Raw genomic sequence first — 24,325 nt, 5'->3', positions numbered from 1 at the left:
TTGTTCCTCGTGTGCTTGTTAAGTTCCTTAAGTCAACTCCTGAGAAAATTCTAATAATAGAAGCATTTTCATGTAAATGATAAGGGAGGACCCTGTGCAGTAATTGAGACTGAAAGGGTGACAGAATGACACAGAGCAAGGCTGTGACTACTCTTTATGTATCAGCCGCTATGTAGCTGAGATCACATCCCATCAAGCTGGAAATCCTGCCACTTTAGTCTTTAAACTGCAATTTGCTGATGCTGCTGTACTCAGCGTCCATTCATAGGGAAACATTTTAGCCATTTTTATACTATCAAATAATTTTCAGGCACACAGGATAAAGGTAACTTGATGCTATTTGCAAGGCTAAGGTATTTCATTAAAAGTGGCCTTTATGGAACAAACCTTAAGTCTATAAATTTGAGTTGATAAAAAGATGATCTGAAAGACATTTTTTAAAGCCAAAAACTGTTCCCGACAAAGCAACATTTGGACCAGTGCTCTGGTTTGGATATGGTTTCCCTACCAAAGTCATGCTCATAGCTGGTTCCCAGGTTGGCAATGCTTTAGGGGTGGCGTATAATGAGACTGTTGGGGTGCTACCTTTGCAAATAGATCAGTGCTGATTCATGGGAATAGATCACGTCTCCTGACTGGATAAACTTTCTGGAGACTAAAATACTTTGAAGCAGTGCTACGTTATCTGTTGTTCCCCACCTTCTGGTGGTGGCCTATATGCTTCTCTGTGGGGTTATAACATAGTCAGGGAGACTCTCTGGGAGGGTGACAGTGCTATCATGCTGTTTGGACCTTGCATCTGCTAGGACTGCATGAGCCATATCTCCTAAATTATCCAGCCTTGGGTATTTTGTTACAGCAGTCGATAATGAATCAAGACAGGTCAGGGAAATAAAAGAGTCTGAGGGTGGAATTACATATCCAGTGGGATTCACAGGTTACTGAGCAGTTAGCATTGTTAACTTGCTTTTGGAAGCACAGGCTTAGATTAGCATATATTGACTTTATTCATATCTATTCCTAGTTTCTTTTTGTTGTTCTGAAAGAAAATTAATGTTTTGTTTTGTTTTGTTTTGTTTTGTTTTGCCAAGAAAACCATCGGTACAATGCTAATGGTTATTAAACATTGTATTCGTGGAGTTAAATGGGTACCAATTACACATTGTTCTCCATTATGCATAGAAAAGGAGACTATACGTAAAATCCTCTTGGGCCTCGTAAAGGTAGTTTTGAAACCAGTTCACCCTTTGCCAACATGGCTTGCTCTTAGTTCTAGAAATGTGTATATGCCACCCGAGGCAGCAGGCTTAAGACACACGGAGATTTTCAGAAAAATAATGCTTTTAAGTTGTGTGCACTTGTAAAGAAGAGCTGAATAGTCCTAGGAAATAAAATCTATCATTGGCCTGGCATGGTGGCTGGAGCCTGTGATCTGAGCACGTGGATTGGAGATAGAAAGATCCCAAGTTGAAGGCCAGCCTCTTCTGCTTTGTGAAATCCTGTCTCAGAAACCCAAAAGGGTCAGCTAAAATTTATTATTACCATCTAATATCTTTTATATTTGCTTATGGGATTAAATGATTTCTTAATCTTGTATGATAGTCTAATATAACTTATATTTAAATATTGCATTCCTAAAACTCAAAATGCCAAAAATAAATATGACTGCTAAAGCTTTGATCACTGACTAAAGTTTCCTTGCCAGAGCATTTAGACAATTTATTAGGGATGATTAGAATTGTTCCTATCATTCCCAGGTATTATTTTTTATATATGTATATGTTGTAATTTCACAGCAACCAAATGAAGATAACTTAATCTACTCTACAGCTTAGGATATTCATGTATGGGAGCAGATCACTAAAGCTCACATTTTTGAATCCTTTTCTTTCTTTCTTTCTTTCTTTCTTTCTTTCTTTCTTTCTTTTTGACAATAGGTCATTTTTTAATTAGATGTTTTTTTTATTTACAATATCTCCTTTCCCAGGTTCCCCTCCAAAAATAAAATAGAATAGAATAAACAAAAACTAAACCAAACCCCTGTTCCCTCTCAGAAAATAAAATAAAATAAACAAAAAGTAAAATCATTTTCTTTCTTAAACTAAAAGTTAAAGAAGAAGAAAGAAATAACTCCCAATCTAATTTAAGTAAAAGATACATTGTTTCAATGCAGTCTCTAGACATAGAAAGCTTGGAAATGGATTACATTTCTGCCATATGGTGTCAGGCATTGCAGAATAGGGGCGGGTTGGTTGAAGTTCTTAGGCATAACGATTAACCATTCATTTGTCAGAAACATGGCTACACTTCAGTGGGGGAGCTGCATTGGGGTCCTTTCCAAACCCAGGAGTGTGGGTAGGATTGGCATCTCCAAATGGAGTCCTCACACACGCTCTACAGCCACAGACACAACTACAGTAGCAAAAATGTATGAGAATGTAATTCAGTGGTTCCAGAATCCAGATCCAGGGCTTCCAATTCCAAATCCCAGCTTCCTTCTATGGTGCATATGGTAAAATTTAAGTGGTTAGTTAGCTCATCTTAGGTGCTTGGAATGACTTACTATGCCACAGAATTTTAAGTGTTGATCATCCCTCATATAAAATATAAGGCTTAAGATTTTGAAGGTTTGAAGACTTTTCAAGATTTTAAGTGTGCATGGCCATTTTGTTTTTTCTGACTTTTGTCTCCACATACACTGCATTTAGGAAAGTTAAATTAGAAAGAGATTTTTCAAGGAAAGCGAAAGAATTAAAGCAATGGTTCTAAATGTTGGGCACTCCTTCTACCCTCATGGGCCTGTGGCCAATGACCCCCAAGAAGAGGGGACCTACACTTTAATACAGTTCCTCATATTGTGGTAACTGCCCCCAACTATAATATTATTTTCATTGCTACTTCATAACTTTAATTGTTCTACTGTTATGAGTTATAATGTAAATACTTTATCTGCACAGTATCTGGTATATGATTCCTATATGAGGGTCATGCCCCATGGTTTGAAAACTACTGAGTTAAATGCTCATACTTTTTGCTACAGTAGCATTGTTTATGGGTAGCTCATGTGTAAGTTGAGAAGCAGGCTTTGTAAGTATAACATCTAAGTTTTCTGCTTTGATGGGTGTATGTTCTGTCAGTCAGACAGTCCAGAGCGTGTCTTATAATGAGGTGCAAAGTAACACTTTGGAGACATACGCTGTCCCATTGAAATGACAAGAAACAGCAGAAACTGCAAATGGAGCTAAAACTAAGCGACAGCGTGAGATGCTTGGTTGTTAATGTGTTAACTCCCCGCGGTATTTGCTTCATACTAAACTATTAGAACGGGATATCAATCTGATCACTTGTTTGGCAACTTTTTGGATCTTTGAGAGATGACATCAGTGTAATGGTTTTATTTGTCATCAGCTTGCAGACCTTGAGAAATCGTCTCATGTTGCGAACAGCAGTTATTGTTTATGGAAGACTTGACGGGTGCCATGTTTAGCAAGAATTTTCTCAGTCAGTGTGATGACTCTGTGGTAGGCATTGCAAGCACATCCAATTTGCATGGAAGAATCTGTCAGAAAGGGTCAAAAGCTTGTTTTAGATTGTACATCTGACAGGTAATTGTAAACAGGAGATGCCTGTGAAGACTGTGCTGGGCCTGCGTCTGCAGCCTGTGTCTGACTATGTAAATGGACTTTGCAAAGATCTTTCAGTCTTTCAGAACCTCCAAGAAACAACACATTTATCGGTGTCCATATATATTCTACTTAAAATATTCTGTGATTTTGTCTGTGATTATAGCAAAGTTTTTCAAAATTTGGATGTGAAAGAGATAGACATAAACTCAGAGTTAATGATGGAGAACATAGGGATGAGACTACTGTTTAAGAAAGGAATTCAGGCTGAATGACTGAATTCAGGTTGTATAGATGATGTATTTTCTTTTCACCACCTCCCTCACCCTCAGTCCCTCCCTTGAATTTTTTTCATGGTGTGCACTAGCAAACCTACCTCAGTTCTTATCTGAGCTGATCTTCTCCTCATTCTCTAGTTAGGGGTAAAAGAAAAATCCAAAATTAGTTGCCTTAAGTCTTTATTGCTGAAAGTATATGATTCAGATTTGAATGTTTTCCTCTGTTCTTTATGTGTCAGACTTCTGTGAGATAACGTAGCATTAATGGATGTAATATCTGGTCTTTATGACTATGACATTGTATTTACTGTTCTATTTGTGTACAGTGCTATAACTAATTCTTTTTTTGAGACAGGGTTTACCTGTGTAGCTCTGGCTGTCCTGAAACTCACTCTGTAGAACATGCTATCCTTGAACTCATCAATCTGCCTGCCTCTGCCTCCCAGTGTTGGGATTAAGGGCTTGCTTGCACCACTCTAACTGGCCAGTATGATGACTATTGTTATGGTCAGTTCATCTGTTCCACAGTATCTGGTCATGGGTGTTGATAGAACTGGAATTCTCACAGTTGGAATGGGATGGCCCATGCTTACATGCTTCCACAGAAATGTCTCTGTAGAACCATAGTTGTTTGGTAGAATATAAATGCAATATTAAAATTCATAAATGAGATGCTCACCATGGCCTGCTCTTAACATGTGCTTTGTTTATTTATGTATTGACCAAAACCCTTTAAGAGCATGTATTGATTCAAGAACCCAGTGTTTTGGAAGTTGTTACCCACTGACCTTACCACCAATTTGGTAGGGCCCCAAAACACACACACACACAAACACACACACACACACACACACACACACACACACACAGACACACACAGACACACGCACATGCACATGCACATTGCACACACACATATCTATCTATCTATCTATCTATCATCTATCTCTATATATAATATATATACATACATATATATATATATACATGCTTTATTTCCATATAGCTTTATGTAAAAAAAAACTTGATTATGTTATAAAACCAGTTATCTTGGAGTACCTTATTTAAACTTTTACTTTATTATAGAAATGCTTCTAAATAGCTTGTGGGAGATAGGTGTTGAGGAAGAATGATCTGAGGCAAACTACAGATGGTTGTAGTTATAAGGGAGCTTGAGTCTGTCCTATAATAAGCTCTCCTGCGTGTCTCAGTCATTTCATGTAGCAGAGAATTAGACTTTAGTGAGTGGCCGAGAGGAATTATGAGGTTTAACATTGTCTGCGATAAGATTCTGTGTTTGACAGCTGCTATTCTATGTGTCTTTGTACCTCAACATCTTCCCCAGTAAGTCATATCTCTCTTCGCATGGGTGTGGTACAGTTAACATGAGTTCACATGTAGGGCATGTTTTGAACAATGCCACACTGTGACAGATGAAGCTCATATGAGCCTTAGCTTTTATCATTAACCCTGTTGTTCACAGGGTCCTTGATTGTTCAGTATTAGAAAAAAAGCAAGTTAAATAACATGAGAAACTATGTCATAGAAAACAGCTCTTTTAAAAATTTCTCATGCAGAAAACTCTTTTGGGAAATGACCCCAGTGCAGTACAGGAAAAAGAACTTTGATTATTAAGCCCCAGATATTTATGATGACATTCTGTCCCTATTCAAGTCAAGAGGTTTTGTTTTTGTTTTTGCTTTTTAAAAAATCTATTAATTAATTAATTAATTAATTAATCAATCTCCAGATTTTATTCCCCTCTCAGTCCACCCTCCAACTGTTCCATATCCCATACCTCCTCACCACTCCCTGTCTCGATGAGGATGTCCCCACTCCCCCACCCAACCAGACCTCTAACACCCTGGGGCCTCGTCTCTTGAGGGTATATTACATCTTTTCTGACTAAACCCAGACCCAGCAGTCCTCTGCTGTTTATGTGTTGGGGACCTCGTATCAGCTGGTGTATGCTTCCTGGTTGATGGTCCAGTGTTTGAGAGATCTCAGGGGTCCAGGTTAATTGAGACTGCCAGTCCTCCTACAAGTTTGCCCTCTTCCTCAGCTTCTTACAGCCCTTCCCTAATTCAACCATAGGGGTCAGCAGCTTTTGTCTATTGGTTGTGTGCAAATATCTACATCTGACTCTTTCAGCTGCTTGTTGGGTCTTTCAGAGGGAAGTCATGCTAGGTCACTTTTTGTGAGTGCTCCATGGCCTCAGTAATAGTGTCAGACCTTGGGGCCGATGTCACACTACAGAGGAATGGATACAGAAAATGTGGTCCATTTACACAATGGAATACTACTCAGCTATTAAGAACAAGGACATCCTGAGTTTTGCCGGCAAATGAATGGAACTAGAAAATATCATCCTGTATGAGGTAACTCAGACCCAAAAGGACATGTATAGTATATACTCACTAATAAGTGGATATTAGTAAAAAAAAAAATAGAGAATACAAGGTACGATATAGTCTACAGAATTCAAAAAGGTAAACAAGCTGAGGGGCCCAAGTTGAGGATGCCTCAGTCCCACTTGGGAGGGAGAAGAAAGCAACCACAAGGGAGGAGGGAGTGAGGGATCTGGGAGGGGAAGGGGATGGGGGGGAGAGGGGAACATATTCTGGTATTGGGTGGGGGAAAAGGACTGAAGGGTCTGAGGGCCAGCAGAAAGAATGAAAACAGTCAGACTGAGGAGGGAAGAGGTTCGGGGGACCCTCCAGAATGCAACAAAGACCTGGGAGGTGAGAGAGATGCTCAGGACTCAAGGGGAAGGATCTTAGATGAAGTACCCTACATTGGGGAGAGGGACTTTGTAGAACTCACCTCCAACATAAAGACAGGGCATCAAATGAGGGATGGGGTTGCCATCTCACAGTCAAAACTCTGACCCATAATTGCTCCTGTCTGAAAGAACTACAGGGATGGAAATGGAGAGGAGCCTGAGGAAAAGAAGGTCCAGCGACAGGTCCAAAGTGGTATCCAGATCAAGGGTTTTAACTGAGAAAATGATCTTGTCTATTACATTCCAGCAGCCCTCAACTACAGAGGTGTTCTGAGTCCTTGGAAGTGTGTTCAGACATCTTTGCTTTTTCTACCATAATTAGCTATTCATGCTTGTGATAAATCAGACACAAACAAATGTCAAGTTTTTTAAACTCACATACACATCCTGAACAGTAATAAAATTATTCTATATCACATGGTATCATCACTCAAAGTGGGAGAGTAGGTCTCAAAGGAGTAAGCCATTTTAAAATTTTGCAATGGTTGCTTAAAATTTTTCAGGTCTGGTCCAATAGTCTGTAGATCTTGAGTTGGTGATTCGATTAACATACAAAGATTTAAATTTTTGTTGTTTGCGAGAATGAGAAGGGCATAGAACTAGATCTACTCCAAAGAATAGCAATAATTGTAATTGCAGAAATATGGAAAATCCTTGGCCTCCTGTATTTCTTCACTCAACATTCAGCATAAGTGTACATTGAGGATTATCATGCTTTAGGGATTTTGTCTATAAGTTTATGTTTCTCTGGATCCAGGAGATAAGGGCTGGGTGGGTGTTAAAGGGGGCAGAAATAGATAATAAGTAGGTGTTTTTGGCTGGAGTCCTCAATGAGGAGGCAGAATATTTCAGGCACAAACTAAGATTTCCCTAGGTCCTAGCAAAAATCTAAGAGGTCTGTGAGAGAAAAAAGAAAAAAGGAGGTGTATTTTCACCATCTCCTCCACCTTCTGGTAGACTACCTATAGAAAGAAAGAGCTTATTAAAATTAAATTTTACTTTTGCACATCCCATCTGGTCCTTTTGGGTGGAGGAAGCCAGAAAATTCAGAAAAATAATCACTGTTAGCTGTAATTGTAAATTAATACACACTCAAAATGAATGTAGACTATTCTTCATAATTGCTACAAGTTACTTCTCTCACTCCATCCCTCCCTCTTTTCCACCTCTCTGTCTGGGGATTCAACCCAGGAATCTCATCATACTAGAAAAGCACTTCACCACTGAACCAGACCCATAAGCTCTCAAGTATAAATTTAAACACATTTGTTGAATTTAGTAGGAAGACTTTCACTGTGAATAAGCCAATGTAAACCTTAACAACTTTTCTATTCAAGGTATGAGCTTGAGTCTTCAGAGTAGTTACCATCTGGGCTGTAATTATTTGCACTCTATTGCCTATGAACTTAGTCCTTACTTGTAAGGTTCTTGTCTACAACAAGGTACTGGGAACAAACTTTGCTTATGTTCCATTGGACCAATGGGATGCTCCAACTTCTTTATCATTGCCCACCCAGAATGTAGTACTAGGCACTCAGTAGGTAGTAAATGCTTATGGTATTACTCATTTCACTGTCCTACTTTTCCATAGACAAGTAGCTATTACTATTTAATTGTATTTAATTCCCAAAATAATTGGTGATTTCCTGAGGTACTTTGTAGTAAATAGAGTATGCAGCAGAGTGTCTTTTAGTTGTAAACTGTTTATATGATTACTAACCTTTTATTTTTTCTAATTTATTTATTTATCATTTATTACTTATTCACATTACATGCTGCTCACTGCACCCCTTCTGGTCACACCTTCCCATAATCCTCCCTTCCCCTCCCTCTCCTCAAGCCGGTTGGGTCCCTGAGTATCTCCCAACCCTGGTATATCAAGTCTCTGCACTAGCCTTGCAATTTAGAAAGGCTTAGAGCTTGGTTTTCTGAAGAGGTTTTCTATGCTGTCTTAGTATAGGCAGTTGTAGAAGTGGCTAAGAGGATGTTTTACCAGGTACAAGGTATGTGGCCTTGGAGTATGGGGCAGCATTCATCTGCACTTGAGAGTTAAATGGGTGTAAAGAACTCAGAAAGGAGCCTGACACATATGGGCCATATTAGTCTTTATAACTACTATAAGATGTTAGTCATTATTAGTGATGTGTATTTGTGATAGTCTTGTATGTTTGGAACTGCAAAACTACTTAAGAGTTTGTTAAATTGTCTAGTAATGTAACTGCTGATTTTACTTAGACTAGTTTGGAGCCTGTGCAGTGTTTGTCTCTCCTAACATTGTATTCCCCCTGCCCCATCATGCCTTTTCCTTAGAGATTTAACTCTCAGAGCAAACAACAATCTTTATGTCTTGCGGAGACAGGTGGAATTACAGACAAAATGCTTTTTATGTTGATCTCATTTCCTCGGGATTTTTTTATAGGTTGTCTTTAATAGACCAATGTGACCTTCAATAATCTCAGTATATGACCCATTTAGAATATAAAATTATGTTTTCTACAAAATAGGGACTTTAGTTTTTTCTCTTTATCTAAAATAATTTATTCTATTTAAAAACATTTTAACTTATTTTGCTATTAAGCATATTTGGCTATTATATATCTGTTTTTGTTATATTTATATCTTCAGAAGCATTCTTTTGATTATCATTGAACATTGAAGCATACATATTGAAAGTTATTATGTTTTAATATTCACTAGCAGGAAATTTAAAACATGGAACTGATCAGCTGAAAGATTAAATTTTCTTCAGGCTTAAGTGACTTGGTTCTAATATTTTTTCAAATATATTTATTCAGATCCATTATGGGAACAGGAGTGTATGAGGCCTTTCTCTTTAACTCCTGGGAAATTGGCCTAACTTCCCAACTCATCTACAATTCAAGTTATCAATTAACTGTCAAGTTTGCTGCTTTAGAAATCAAATAGCCTCTAGAAGAATCCAGCTCCAACTCTCCATAGATTTCTTTCTAACCACATGTGAATCCTGGTGCTCTGTTGTAAAGTGCTGAATTAAATCAACCACATGCTATTTCTGACTCTACTCCTTGCTGTCAAAAGGAAACTTGTAGTGGATCAATTAGGGAGCATATTGATTTTTTGAAAAGGTTCTCATCCTGGATAGAACTTATAAACCACAAGAGCATCTCTTTATATTTATGTGCAGACTTGAGCTGTAACTCTTAGAGTCCCTCAGCCTTTCCCTGTGGGAAGCAGTGTGGGAACAGGCTTGTAGTAAGTTATGTGTGCTGCTTTTTAAATGTGCCACCCATGAGTATTGATGGCTTAATGCAAGCAGGAATAGAGGCTCCATATTTAAAGTCTGTTTTGGTCCTGCATATTATATTTTAACATTAGAGATGGCAAAGTCTTTTAAATAAATCTGCCTGGCTTACCTCTTTTAATCTGTAATGGTTATCCTCTGTTTTGAGTAAATCAACTCATTGGGGTTTTCAGATTACATGTCATCCAAATTTTAAAGAATGGAGTCTTTGTTGTAAGGTAGTGTTTATTAACAACTCCTTCAGAAATATTAATTCAACTCAATCAGATTTGTAGATCCTTAAATGAAAGTTTTATTAAGAAACAAACTTATTACATGAAGCACTGAACACCGTAGGCTGAGGTTCTATATCATTTTATTTCTGCTTTGGAAATGCTGATTAGAAATAATTGCTTTTCCCCATAGGAGACTCCAGCTTTCTAATGACTTTTTAAAAATTTGAGCCATCACAACCATAATACACGAAGTGAATATGGCTTTACAGTCACTACTGCGTGAGAGATTGCAAGCACTGTCAATAAATGTCGCTGCTGACTGAAATATTTTTTTTTCTCTGCAGTATACACATTGAGTCCCTTAGGCCAACTTTATAGAATTAAGGTCTTGCTAAGAATTTATTTTTACTTGAATTGATTGATAACCTGATTCCCTAACCTTTGACTGAAAGAGTTGGCTAGAACCCAAACTTAAATCCATCTTCCAGTAATGAAGATGGATGTAGACTCTGTACAGTGCTTTGGAGCCATGCTTAGTGCTGACTTTGGGCTTTAGAAATAGAGAAAGGTTGCGATGTTGCCAAAGAAAGCTGTTTGCTAGCACAGGCAGAAGACCCGGACTTGGTATGTGTTCACCATGGTCCTCGCGGTTCCCAACTGTCTCCCTTCAATAGGCTTTTGTGCTTTGGATTCCTGTGATCCACAATGAGGGCCTTGGACAACACACTAGCTCGCACTTTACCTTGGAATGTTTTCCCAGTGTATTGACTGCCTTACTCTTCTTACTTGATCTCAGATCTCCTGATAAAATGTCTGAAGAGGTAATAGAAGTAATCTATATAATTTATAAGACAAATAACTTTTGTATATTAGGAGGCAGTGACTTCAGGGAGGTACGGGGATGTAAAGTGAAAATTTATTTTCTTACAATGGGATCATTTGAACAGTTAAGTTTCTGTTCCATTGTTTAAAAAGTTTGATTATGAAGAAGTTGTCCATGGTCTTGCTAAAAATGCTCTGACAGTGATTTTTGAGGGAATTTTACCTGTTTGCGACAAATTGTGAGATTTGTTGGAGTTCAGGAGAGGTGGTTCAGCATCTAGACACTCTTGTGCTCAAGGCCAAAGTTTAATGCCTGGAATTCAAAGTCCAAAGAGATAACTGAGTTCTGAAAAGTCCTGTGATGTCCATATGCATTCTTCTGTGCTCATGCCTATACAGTCTCTCCCCCCCTCTTTCTCTCTCTCTCTCTCTCTCACACACACACACATACACACTCACACATACACAAGCACACATGCAGATATGCACATGTATAACACACACTCACATACACAGGCACACAAACACAGACATGCACATGTACGCATATACAATCACACTTACATACACAGGCATGCACATACAGACACACACATGTACACACATATACACACATGCACACATACACTAACAACAACAATAATAACAATAAAGATTTGTTGGTATTAAGATATAATTTCCATAGCAAGATTTTTAATAGATTATTAACTTGGAATATTTCTGTCTTTTTTATTGAAAACACATTTTTTTCATACAGCATATTTTAATCATAATTGTCCTCTCTTGTCTTCTCTCAGATCTTCTCCACCTCCCCACCCATTGAACTAAATAACTACAACTGTGGTATCACTATTGTGCCTCACAGTTATTGACAGTAACTCAAATTTGTTCTACATTCTATGCATATATGTGTAATGCATATGATAATGCACACATTATCATCATCACTAAATAAGGAGAAGCAGCCTATGCACTGAAAAGACTTTTAGGTGGTCAGAACTACCAAATTCATTACTATGGACAAAGTCAATATTTTTACACAAGGATCTCCACTGGCATATTCATAAAACCTGTGAGAAGACAAGGTGGATCCTAAAGATGACAAAGAAAGGATGGAGTGGTAAGGAAATGAAGACAAAGTTCAGGTGGGAGTCAGGACTTCAAATAAGGATTTGTTCAGGAGATGTTTTACATAAGAGATTATGGCTATTACGGTTTATGAAAAAATTTGTGGCCAAATTAGTGACTTTTAATTGGGGAACATGTCATAACCCTCTTCCTGTGACATTTACAATGTCTAGAGATAATTTTGTGGTTCTCAACCTGTGGGTCACAACTCACACTAGGGACCCATATCAGATAATTACATTAAGATTCAGAACAATAGCAAAGTCAGAATCATGAAGTAGCAGCAAAATACTTTTTATGGTCAACGTGAACTGCATTAAAGGGTCGCAGCATTAGGAAGGTTGAGAACCACTGGTCTAGAGAATGTGAGATCAAGGTACTGGTATACAGTTGATAACAACTGCTATTTCTAAATATTGTATGCTATACAGTATAGTGCTGTATAGCAATTATCCAGTCCCCAGGATCAGTAGTACTGGGGGCTGAGAAACCCTAGAATAGATTAAGGAAGGTCACAGATGTCTGTCTACAGGATTAGAATCCTCCTCCCCCCCCCAAAAAAAATATATAACAAACCACTAAACTTGTTAAATTATCTGTGTCCAAGATAAACAGGTCAGAAATGGTTGTCTGGAAAATTCATTTTTGGATTCCTTGGAACTCTTGTTTTGGTTACATAGGCTGCTATAAGAACATCTTGTATATTTTCAGAAGCATCTTGCAAGCATGAAGTTGGTTTAGGAGAGAGACTGAATCTTGCAGGCACATCTTTACTAGGCAAGTGAGGTAAGAAGAATTTATTTGCCAGGATACCAGAGTCACATGGCAAGTGAAAGATTCTTTTGCTAATGATTTTGAGGCCGACTATGGGCACTCAGTAGATCTGAGAGGCTAAAGTCAGGCTGTCTTGCCTGTAAATCAAGCAGGTTTACACCAGACCTGTCTGTGTTGAAGTGAGTGGAGTAATGCTTTCGGAAGCACGAAGGGACAGTCCTTACTATGATGAGATGTGAATGCTGCCAGGGGTCACAGGAATCTTGGACTTACCTGCTCACTCTGAGATTTGAGTAGCTTCACACCCTCAGCGTTATTTTTAACTCTCAGCTTTGTAAACGCTCAGGTCATTCAGCTGCATTCCCATGATGGAATTTAGACGTGGGCATCTGCGGCCTTTGGAATCACCCTTGCCATGTGGTTTTCCAGCTTCTATTTACTCCCACAATGCTTAGGGTTCTTTTTGTCCCTTGTTTTTTCTTTCCCCATACCTCCCTCCAACCTCCGCATCCCTGTGCCCGTTGTCCCCCCCCCCCCAACCCCAGCCACCCATGTCTCCAAGAGGATGTCCCCACTCCACTATCCCCACACCACCAGACTTCCCCACTCCCTGAGGTCTCAAGTCTCTCGAGGGTTAGGTGTATCTTCTCTCATTGGGCTGATCCGGCAGTCCTCTGCTATGTGTGTCTGGGGCCTCATATCAACTTTTGTTTGCTGTCTGGTTGGTGGCTCAGTGTCTGAGAGATCTCAGGGAGAGAGGTGATAATCCAGGTTAATTGAGGCTGCTGGTCTTCCTATGGGGTTGCCCTCCTCCTGAGCTTCTTCCAGCTTTTCCCTAATTCCACCACAGGGGACCCCAGCTTCTGTCCATTGGATGGATGTAAGTATCTGCATCAGACTCTGTTAGCTGCTTGTTGGGCCTCTTGGAGAACAGCCATGCTAGGTTCCTGTCTGAGCACACCATAGCATCAGTAATAGTGTAAGGCCTTGGAGTTTCCCCTTGAGCTGGATACCACACAATGCTTAGTTTTAATTCTTTGAAGGCCACGTGACAGGAAACAGGCCTTTCTTTCTCTTCTGTGCTGTTTTATATATATGGCCAGGTAAGGCATGTAGGAATGTACTGGAGCAATGGGAGTGACTCTCTTTAGTTGTGTGTGAAAAACAAAAGAGAGAAGCCAGAAGAGGCCAGTGGTCCTGAGGATGCTCCATTCCATTATTAAAGGCTGCGTCATTGTCATTGTGCAATGCCCGTTGCAGTGCCAAATCCAGAAAGAACGACAAGAGTGAAGCAAGACTTCTCCTAACCCCAAACCTGTAGGTGTTCATGAATCTAGGACAGGCTTTTTTTTTTTCCTTCTGAGTGCTCATTTGTTAGAGCTATAAACTACCTTGAGGGCCAAGAAAATATCAAGCCTTATAGATTATTTCAAAATCATTCTAATTCTAGCCTGGAAAAAAAGGTCAGTCTGCAAAAGTTTTATTTTTCAAAATCCTATGGCAGAGAACAGTTGTTTCCCGAGGCATATTCATTAGCTTCAGGGCTAAGGGAATTGTCGTTTATTAATATCCTTGCATTTCTGGGGACCCTTCCTTTGAGCATGGTCAGGTTCCTCCTCGATGCCAATTCTCATTCTGCAGAAGGATGTAAACCTATTTTTAGTGTGCTGCAACATGCCTCCAGAATTGTAAGAGAAATGAAGACAGCCGTTTATTTAGAATGATGTTTCAACTTTTTTATTTTTAAAATTTTTTTGGCTTGGAACTTTATTCAAGAACACAACAAATATAGTTGGAAATGAATTAGAAAAATCTCATAGTGAGATTTTGTGTTTTTTTTTTTTTTTCTGCACCAGTTCCCACAAACAGTAATTACTGAAGAATAACAACGGGAGACAATAGAGTTAAATGTAAATCCAGGTGTTATGGTAAGTGTGCCTCCTGAAGTTTGTTATAATTTTATTCTTGTTAAATTCATAGTTGTAGCTCCTCAGAAGATATAAGCTGATGATTGACAGTTTCCCCTGATAAGATAGCTCTCATCATCAAATACAGCATACATATTAATACACACACCCGAGTTTTATGGTTACATTTAAATCTTGTGTCGTCAGCTGTCTACTTTTATTTTCCAATTTTCAGGTTCAATAAATTTAAGTTAATGGTTTTAGATAAAAAGCAAATGTAGCCAGTTAGTAATTTATAGTTCCATAATTACTTGTCAGACTTAAGGAGGGAAGGGTTCACACCATAGAGCCTGCTTTGAGAAGGTTTTGTGTGTGCATGTGTGTGTGCATGTGAATGTGTGTGTGGAAATGTCACAACTTGATGTGGAAAGGTAAATTCGAGGTAGGTAGAATTACTACAAAAGACAGTAAAATGTACCAGAAAAAGACTTAAAAAGGATCAGGAGTCCTATCATCATTTTAAATAAGAATTTATTTTTGAAATTAAAATACAATAATGCTGTTTCATACCTTCTCTTTCCTCTCTGACCCCTCTGATGTACTAGCTTCTTCTCTTTTAATTGTTGATATTGATTTCTCTATTAACTATATATCTACCTGTCTATCTATCATCTGTTTATCTATATACATACATACATACATACATACATATTCTTAAACATGTGAAAACAATCTTCTCAGTCTATATAATGTTACCTGAAAATCATTCTGAAGATACCATTAGTGTCCTGTTGACGTGTCTTCTCTGAATTTTAGAGTACAAAGGATGGTGGATAAACAGTAAAAGTGCCAGTGGTAACTCAGGTCAGTATTAGTAAATAACAATGTGCTTGATTAATCACTTCCTTAACTCTATCAAATTAAATTTCCCAGTGTACAACCCTGAAAATTAAGGAAGCATAAGACTAAAAGCAAATTTCATAAGAATTTCACATCTGGACCTTGAAGTTGAACGCAGTCTGCAGTTATATAATAACTCCCTCCCATCTTGCTTCTTTTATGGTTACTTACCCTTCCTTAGAAAAGTGTTATGCCTAAAGATTGTGTATTGCATACTTCCCTTTTGACTTTGTCTTTGTGTCTAAGCTCTTGAATGCTTTGTGATACCAGTGCATTTAAACTGTGTTATTGTTGTCATATAAATGATAATGACATGTTTCACAAGTGCCAGACTACATTATTACCTAGTAATAGGAAGTCTCTTTCTACATAGAGAATCCTCTTGTAAGATTAAATGAGAAATCCAACTTCTGGAAATTCTTATCTGTTGAAACATGTAGATTTGTTCACAGTCTCAATTTCTCAGTCTTAAGTGACAATCTATATCCCATAAATAATATTATTCTCTGTAATTGTTTGGAAAGTGTTGAAAGAATACAGGATTCACAGTGAAAAGTGGAGCAGAAGAATTGTATGAGTCAGAGAATCAAGAAGTTTATTGTGAGACTGTGTCTCCAAGTATGTCAGAAGCTGCACTGGTAATGTTTCACCAACATGACTCCCTTCCTGTCTTAGTTAGGGTTGCTACTTCTGTGATGAAACCGTATCGAGAAGCAAACTGGGGCAGAAAGGATTTATTTCACTTGTACTTCACATCATAGTCCATCAATGAAGGAAGTCACGACAGAAACTCAAACAAGGCAGGAACAGGAGCTGATGCAGAGCCCATGGAGGGATGCTGCTTACTAGCTTGCTCTGCATGGCTTGCTCAGCCTGTTTTCTTATAGAGTCCAGGACCACCAGCCCAGGGATGACCCTACCCAGAATGGACTGGACCCTCCCTTATCAGTCATTCTTTAAAAATATGCCATACAGGCTTGCCTACATCTTGATCTTATGATCTTATGGAGGAACTTTTTTTTTTAGTTTCTATAAATGCAAGCTTTCTTATTCATGTACTGTCATAAAATCCAACAGCCCCTGCCCAACAAGAAAGTTGAAAAACCATTAACACAAAGAGCCTACACAGAAACCCTGTGACATGCCATCTCTGCTTCAGTACCCAGAAGAGAGTGTGAGACTCTTCAAGGCTTCCAAAGCTTTGGAGAATCCAGGGTCATTTAGAGAGGATTCCTCGTTGTCCTACCTTTTGGTTCCTCTTGATGTACAGTGGCAACAGCACATTTTCCAATTCTTGTGGGCCTTAGACAACTGTTTGAGAATCTCATGCCTTTTCCTGAAGATCCCAAATCCTAAAGAGTCCTTTTGTCAGTCTGAGTGCATCAGCCAAGGCCTCCAGAGTCTCCTCCTTAGGGCAGCAGTCTTTCTTGAGGTGCTCCTTTAGCTCCTGGAAATGCTCACAGGCGAACCCAGAGCTTCCATCCATGCAGGACAGACGTGGACTTGTCTCCATCCAGTTACTTCTATCTTGGCCGCAGCTCACTTGAGTTCTGTTCTTCATTTTGGAGGAACTTTCTTAACTGAGGTTTCTTCCTCTTGGATGACTTTAGCTTGTGTCAAGTTGACATAGAACTAGCCAGCACCTGAACTAGACAAGGACAACAGCAAGATATGCTAAAGTGGATGAGGAAAGCCCAAGAAGCCTCAACCCTACGTATTTATATTATACTATATGGTTTTATACTACATGTTATGCATGTATATATGTACGCATGCAACAACACATATACACACATGCAAGTTAAGGACAATCAATGAAAAAAGACGCCATGGATTTGACAGAGAGGAAGGAGGGGTGTATGGGAGGGTTGAAGAGAGGAAAGGGAAAGGGAGGCATGCTGTAGCTACATTATTATCACTATAATAATTAAATATAACATCAGCCAGTTTAGATGAAGGTCTCTGTCCTTATACTTACTTCATTTGTCTTCAACACATAATGTTTTCAAGGTGGGAAAACATTTCTTGCAATGCATTATAATCCATTGATATAAAAAGAATCCTGTTTTCTTTTCCTGTTTATATCAATACTATAGGAAGGAGGAAGGTGTGTCTATGGGTCTGACTAACAATGAGATGCTCAATATCTATGTTTCAGTCTACTTTAATTGCCAGGTTGAATCATACCTTTTACCCACTTCACTTCATTCTGGTTCATACTTGTAATACTTCTTTGACACTATGGCCAACCACTCACTCGAGGTGAGGCTATTAACATGGCTTTAATGACCAAAACCTATGCCTATTTATCTCCTCCAAGTTCTGTGGGCAGAAAAGCAGATCTAGAATGGTTTGGACACAGTTGTTCTAAATGCTGAAATCAATGTATTTGGTGGTTGTGTTCTTCCTAGAGGATTGATGTCCAGGCTGGTCCTTGCTGTTGCTGAAGTTAATACCTTGCAGTTTCAGGTCACTCTTCCCTTCCTGTCTGTCTGTCACTCGAGACAGTCTTTGCTTCTGACCTTTATTTCCTTTCCTTGCCTTCAGTGTGTCTTTGCCAGCATCAGAGTAGATCATGGATTCTGATGCTTCTTGTCTCTTTATATGTTCTTTTCCTATGATGTGTATGATGTGAGCTATGAAATTTTTAGGCAAATGGATGGAACTAGAAAATATCATCCTGATTGTGGTAACTCAATCGCAAAAGAACACACATGGTATGCACTCACTGATAAGTGGATATTAGCTCAAAAGCTCAGAATACTCAAGATACAATTCACAGACCACATGAAGCTCAAGGAGAGCAAAGTGTGGATGCTTCAGTCCTTCTTAGAAGGGGGAACAAAATACTTGTGGGAGGAAATATGGAGACAAAGTGTGGAGCAGAGACTGAAAGAAAGGCCATCCAGAGACTGCCCCACCTGGGGAGCCATCCCGTATACAGTCACCAAACCCAGACACTATTGCGGTTGCCAAGAAATGCTTGCTGACAGGAGCCTGATATAGCTGTCTCCTGAGAGGCTCCGCCAGAGCCTGCCAAATACAGAGGTGGATGCTCCCAGCCAACCATTGGACTGAGTACTGGGTCCCCAGTGGGAGAGTTAGAGAAAGGACTGAAGGAGCTGAAGGGGTTTGCAACCCATAGGAAAAACAACAATATCAACCAATCAGACACACCAGAGCTCCCAGGGACTAAACCACCAACCAAAGAGTACATATGGAGGGACCAATGGCTCCAGCCACATATGTAGGAGAGGATGGCCTTGTGGGACAAGGGGAGTCCCTTGGTCCTGTGAAGGCTCTAAGCCCCAGTGTAGGGGAATGCTAGCAGGGAGGTGGGAGTGGGTGGGTGGGTGAGCACCCTCATAGAAGCAGGGAAAGGGGATGAGATAGGGCCTTTCCGGAGGGGAAACTGGGAAAGGGGATAACATTTGAAATGTAAATAAATAAATTATCCAATAAAAAAAATCTCTTCATTTTGAAGGGCTTCAATGCTATGATGTCCTGTACGGTTGAGGAAAACATCCCATTATATAAGGTATTTAATCTTCATAGCATCTTCAGAGGTCTCATTAATATGCAACATAGTCAAAGACACCCCCCTCCGGGGGGATTGTGTTGTGGGTATTTCTTGTTATTCTGCCTCTTACAATGGCAATACAAGTCAATTCAAGAACTGTTTAAGTCAACTCAAGAACTATTCAAGTCCTCTGTGTGTTTTTTCTCCAGAGTTGGTTTTGAGACTTATCTTTTTGTTTGCTCATTGGATATGTAGATCATGGCATCAATTTGTCTACACCTTGTCTATACTACAGGAACTCAAACCGTCTATTACCTTCTTTCAGTCTACCATTTTCCTCACACATTACTTCACTTTTGCTCAAATATCTGTCTGTATGTATGTCTTTTCTTCCTTATTTCCTTTCTCCTCTCTTTCTTTGTGTGTGTGTTTATATATACATGCATATGTGCCTCTCTCTCTCTCTCTCTCTCTCTCTCTCTCTCTTTCTCTCTCTGTATGTGTATATGTGTGTGTGTATAACTTAGTATGTAGACGAGGCTGTCCCTGAGCTCACAGAGATGTCTCTGGTTCTTTCTTCTGGGTGGTGGGATTAGATCTATGTGCCGCCATGTTCAGCCACATCTTCATTTCTTAAGTTTTGTTTTCTTCTATTGTGTTTTCTTCAACCAAGTTCACATGTAATTCCGGATACATTTTCTGGGTAGCAGAAATCCTTGTTTACATCTCATTTAACCCAACCACCTCACTGATCGCATGTAAAGCTATTTGCAGTCCTCTTTCCAGCTAACTTATGTTTTACTTTAGGAATGCGAATGTGTTTGATTAGAGCGTGAAACACTAACTCCCTTGACACAGTTATGTAATACACAGTGTGTGCACCAAATCACTTTCCTAAAGCCTGGAATATGTTTAGTTCTGAGACAATCTGACCCATAGTCATTCTTGTGGCCATGCTCCCTGGGTAGTATGGTTGCTTATTTATTTATTTATTTATTTATTTATTTATTTATTTATTTATTTTGTGCTGACACATAGTTTCTTAAACTTCTATTTATGATGCTGTCTATCAAATAGTTGCTCAACATAAAAATGAATTCTATTAGGGACCTGATTTTCTTCAATCTATTTTTGAAAGTAGTGTACTCACTCTGCTACATACACATCATTTTGAAAACTGATATCACAGCTGGGCCAGAGAAATGCAGACTCCAAGAATGTTAGAAGTTTGAGAAGGAGTGTGACCATGTTCTGAGGAAAAGGAGGAGGAGGGGGAGGAAGAAGAAGAGGAGGAGAAGGAGGAGGAGGAGGAGGAGCAGCAGCAGCAGCAGCAGCAGCAGCAGCAGTCCATTTTCTTAGAGGTGCATGCTTGGTTTCTAGTTAACAGGAAACTCTGGGCATTGTTCCAGAATTTTAATTTAATGTTGATAGCCACACATGAATCTGGAAGGTAGAGGATTCTGCTAGCTGTGGCAGATTCCCATAAAATACCCTGGGTTTCTCACCTTGCTAGATAAAAATTGTGTTGGGAAATTTTACTTCATGTACTTAGCAGCCTTGCTAAATGCAGCACTCTGTTTAACTGGTGATGGCAAAAGTAATGCTTTCCTTTACCTTATTATTTCCTCTTGACTTTATCTGCACCTAATCCTTAATCTAGTTACATTTTTCTCTGTATTGAACCTAGGGCCTTGAATTTTAAGTTCTTGCCTTACCGTTGAGGAACATCCCTAGTCTAACTAAGCTAATTTTTCTGTTTGATTGTTAGAAAGCTAAATAATCAGTTAATAATAATAATAAGTTAATCAAAGATAACCCCATGACAAATTTATACATGGTTAATTTTGAGAAAAGATATTTACTTTATTTTCTGGCAGCGATACATGATTAGTCTTGACGTGAACAATCTCTTATGTTTTAAAAGCTGTGAGTCTAGCCACATAGAGTTAAACATGTCCCATTGATAGGTGAGAATTCCCTGCCCTTCTGACTCTGCTGGAGTTCTGTGAGGTAAGCCGCAGGGAGTTGTTTCAGTACAACTTCAAAGGCTTAAGGGTCTATCTGAAGGTAAGCAGATCTGATGGAGAAGGTGATGCGTGAGTGCTTTAAAGTATATTAAGGGACTGAAAATGGCTGCCAACTTGCAGAATCCTTTGAGCTTCTCAAGGCTGTTCCTCTTGGTTATGGCTCTCTCCCTTCTGAAGCATGGTGGTCTTGACGCTGCTATTCATCACATAGTTTTGCTAACTTTCCTTAGCTGAATATAGTCCTTACTTAGATGCCGAGTACACGTGTACATTGGACGCTCCTGTTACGGCAAACAGCTGAGCTGTTGCCTATGGTATGCTGAACTCATTTTTGTCACACAGCTCTGTAACTAGTTTTCACATGTGGTGTCTCGCATTTATTTTCTCAGCCACATCTCCTACCTTCATAGAAGAAAGCTCACAGGTAGACAAAAGAAATAAGACCTTCCTTCTTCCTGTGTAGGTCGACTTCATTACTTTTGAGTAAGAAATGTCCGTGGAATGGATGTTTCATCAGGAGCTCAGCCATCAGCACTTAATGACCTGCAAGTATTTTAATATCTTTTGAGTCATGATGATCAAAATCTTTTAAAGATGTTAACTTTTGACTTTCGGGTGATTTTTTTTTTATTGTTGTTATTGTTTTTTTTGAAGCTTATTGCATTTATAACCTTCTTTCTTTATTTACTTATTTATATTTCCTATTCAAGCTTCAAGAAGAATGTGTGGGGTGAGTGAAAGTGATAGCTGCAATATTCTCTTATTTAGTGTTTAGAGTGCAGGATACCTTTCACTGTAACAAGTTTTACATTTAACATGCTTTTTTTCCCCAATAATTTATATTTGGGAAATATTTTATATTTATTATTCACTTTACATCAGATTTCAGCCTCCCTCTTCCCCCTCTCCTTCCAGTCCTACCCTTACAAATCCTTCTCCCCATTGCCCCCTCCCCTTCTTCTCTGAGAGGGGAACCCTTCCTTAGGTAACACCCCACCCTGGGACATCTAGTCCCATGTGGACTGGGCACATCCTCTCCTGCTGAGGCCCAACCAGGCAGTCTAGGTAGAGGAAGGAGCTCCAATGTCAGGCAACAGAGTCTGAGACAGTCCCCATTCCAATTCGCAGGAGACTCACATGCAGACAAAGCTGCAGATTTGCTACGGACATGCCTTTCTTTAGCTTTAGAGAATAAAGAACTTTCCTAAGTTAGCAGTACGCAAGTTTGTGTTGGAACTCCTGGTGGTTTCCAAACTTCTGGGTTTTAGGAAGTTTACCGGTCTGTGAGAGGTCAGATTATCTGTATCAACGTCATTATGAACAATGTATCTATAAATGTAGCTAGATTTTATAAGCCAAACAATGACTAGTCTTCTAAAAATGTCCCCCTGTTTCTGAAAAGTTTAAATATAACTACTCAAAGTATGTTTCCTTCACATTTAGTATTTCGTGAGTTTTTGTCAGATTTTATTTTTTCTCATTGCTGGTAATACCAAGCATTCTTCTTTTTACACTATCAATAGTTTCTTAAATATTGCCATGAAATATTGTGGTATTGACTAAGAACATTTGCTTCTCTTTCCTTCCATTCTCATTGCTGTCTGGGAACTCACCGTTGACTTCTGATGTGAAAGTCTTAATCTCTAGAAATACTTAACACTGTAAATTGAAAGATAATTATCAAAATGCCAAGTAAAAGCAGTCTTTATTTCATATTCATTGAGGTGGATCTAAAGAGTTATTAGTAAATTACCTGTGTATATAATACTGTTCTTTTTAATGTATCCTGGACAATTTAAGACATCAACACATCCCCACAATCATTATGGCTATAGATGATGATGGCAAGAATGGTATTGTTTCTTGGGTCTCTTCAGCAGATGTTCTGGTCCTAATACATGTCACTTCATGTAAATGCTGTTTCTAAAGTACTTTCTTTACATGATCCTAAGGGCATGACATTAAACACCATCTGCCCAATCTATACACCGCCCAGGAGCCAGGCTTAGCTCTCCCAAGCATATCTGAGAACTATCCTCCTAGATGTCCCTAGTAGATTTCATAACCTCTTTTTTTTTCCACTATTGAAGGATCAGGCTTAAATGTAATTATAGACCCTTACCCTGTTTGTCTTCCAGACACAGGGCCATGTACAGTTGTACTCACATCATATTCATTGCATGGATGTAGTCTATACACTATATATTAAAGCAACTGATTTGCAGAATAAAGCTTATACATAAAGCCATGGTGCCCTTTATGATTTGAACCCTAGATAACCACCTCTTGAGGTTCATATCTGAACCTGGATATGAATCTATATTCTCCATAAACATTTTCTGTTTATGATTCTTCAAACATAGTATGCTCTTATCTGTTTAAATTAACTTTCAGATTTTGCCTGCAGAAACCTGATATCTACTTCTTGATATCTGATAAGGATATTTGTAGATAGAGTGCTATTCCTTGACCTTGCCAAGTATGTAAGATAACATTCAATAATTTTTATCTTCTTTTTTGTTAGTTGTCAGCTTTCAATAGCTGTCATGGACCAGGCAGCCTTGGTCCAAGGAAGAATACTAATTTTGTGTAACGTGTAAAAATTTTGGGATAGCTATTTAATCTTTCTGGACATCCATATGCTTTGAACCTTTGCTGGTGTTCTGCTGGTCACAGCCCTTTTAAATGTCTCAGAATGGAAAAGGTGAGAGGCAATGTCATCAGTTTGAAGATGGATTTTAAAACTAGAATACATTGCAACTAATCAGCAACTTTAAAGTCTCAAGTTTGACAAGCATATAGGAAGCTGGTTTAATAAAAGTATCTTCATTTTTTTTGTGTGTTGTTGTCATAATATGTCACAGGCTAGGAAATTAGAAACTCTTTACAATTACATTTATGCATTGCATGTTTACTGTGGTGTGTATGTGGCAGGTGACTCTGCATAGCACAGCAAACCTGCTGAGGTCAGAGGACAAGTTGCAGTTGGTTTTCTCCTTTTGCCCTGTTGATTCCAGAGATCAAACTCAAATTGTCAATCTTGGCACCAAGTGCCTTTACTAGATGATC

The 24,325-nt window shown here is 38.9% G+C and overlaps 1 protein-coding gene across 2 annotated transcripts in view; it reads left to right on the top strand.

Moving 5' to 3' along the window:
• Nav3 (neuron navigator 3) overlaps positions 1-24,325 on the top strand; it is a 747,532-nt gene that overhangs the window by 95,068 nt on the left and 628,139 nt on the right. Inside the window, exon 2 of one of the 2 annotated variants that reach the window (XM_031349804.1) lies at positions 14,759-14,830. The exons of the other annotated variant lie outside the window; for it this stretch is intronic. The gene's annotated coding sequence lies outside the window, so the exon portion shown is untranslated. The remainder of the gene's footprint in view (positions 1-14,758; positions 14,831-24,325) is intronic. 2 annotated transcript variants of the gene reach the window in all.

This window comes from Mastomys coucha, unplaced genomic scaffold (genome assembly GCF_008632895.1).
Source record: "Mastomys coucha isolate ucsf_1 unplaced genomic scaffold, UCSF_Mcou_1 pScaffold4, whole genome shotgun sequence".
Classification (NCBI taxonomy): Eukaryota; Metazoa; Chordata; class Mammalia; order Rodentia; family Muridae; genus Mastomys; species Mastomys coucha.
Note: the sequence above shows the minus strand (reverse complement) of the source record. Positions and strands in the feature narration are given on the sequence as shown.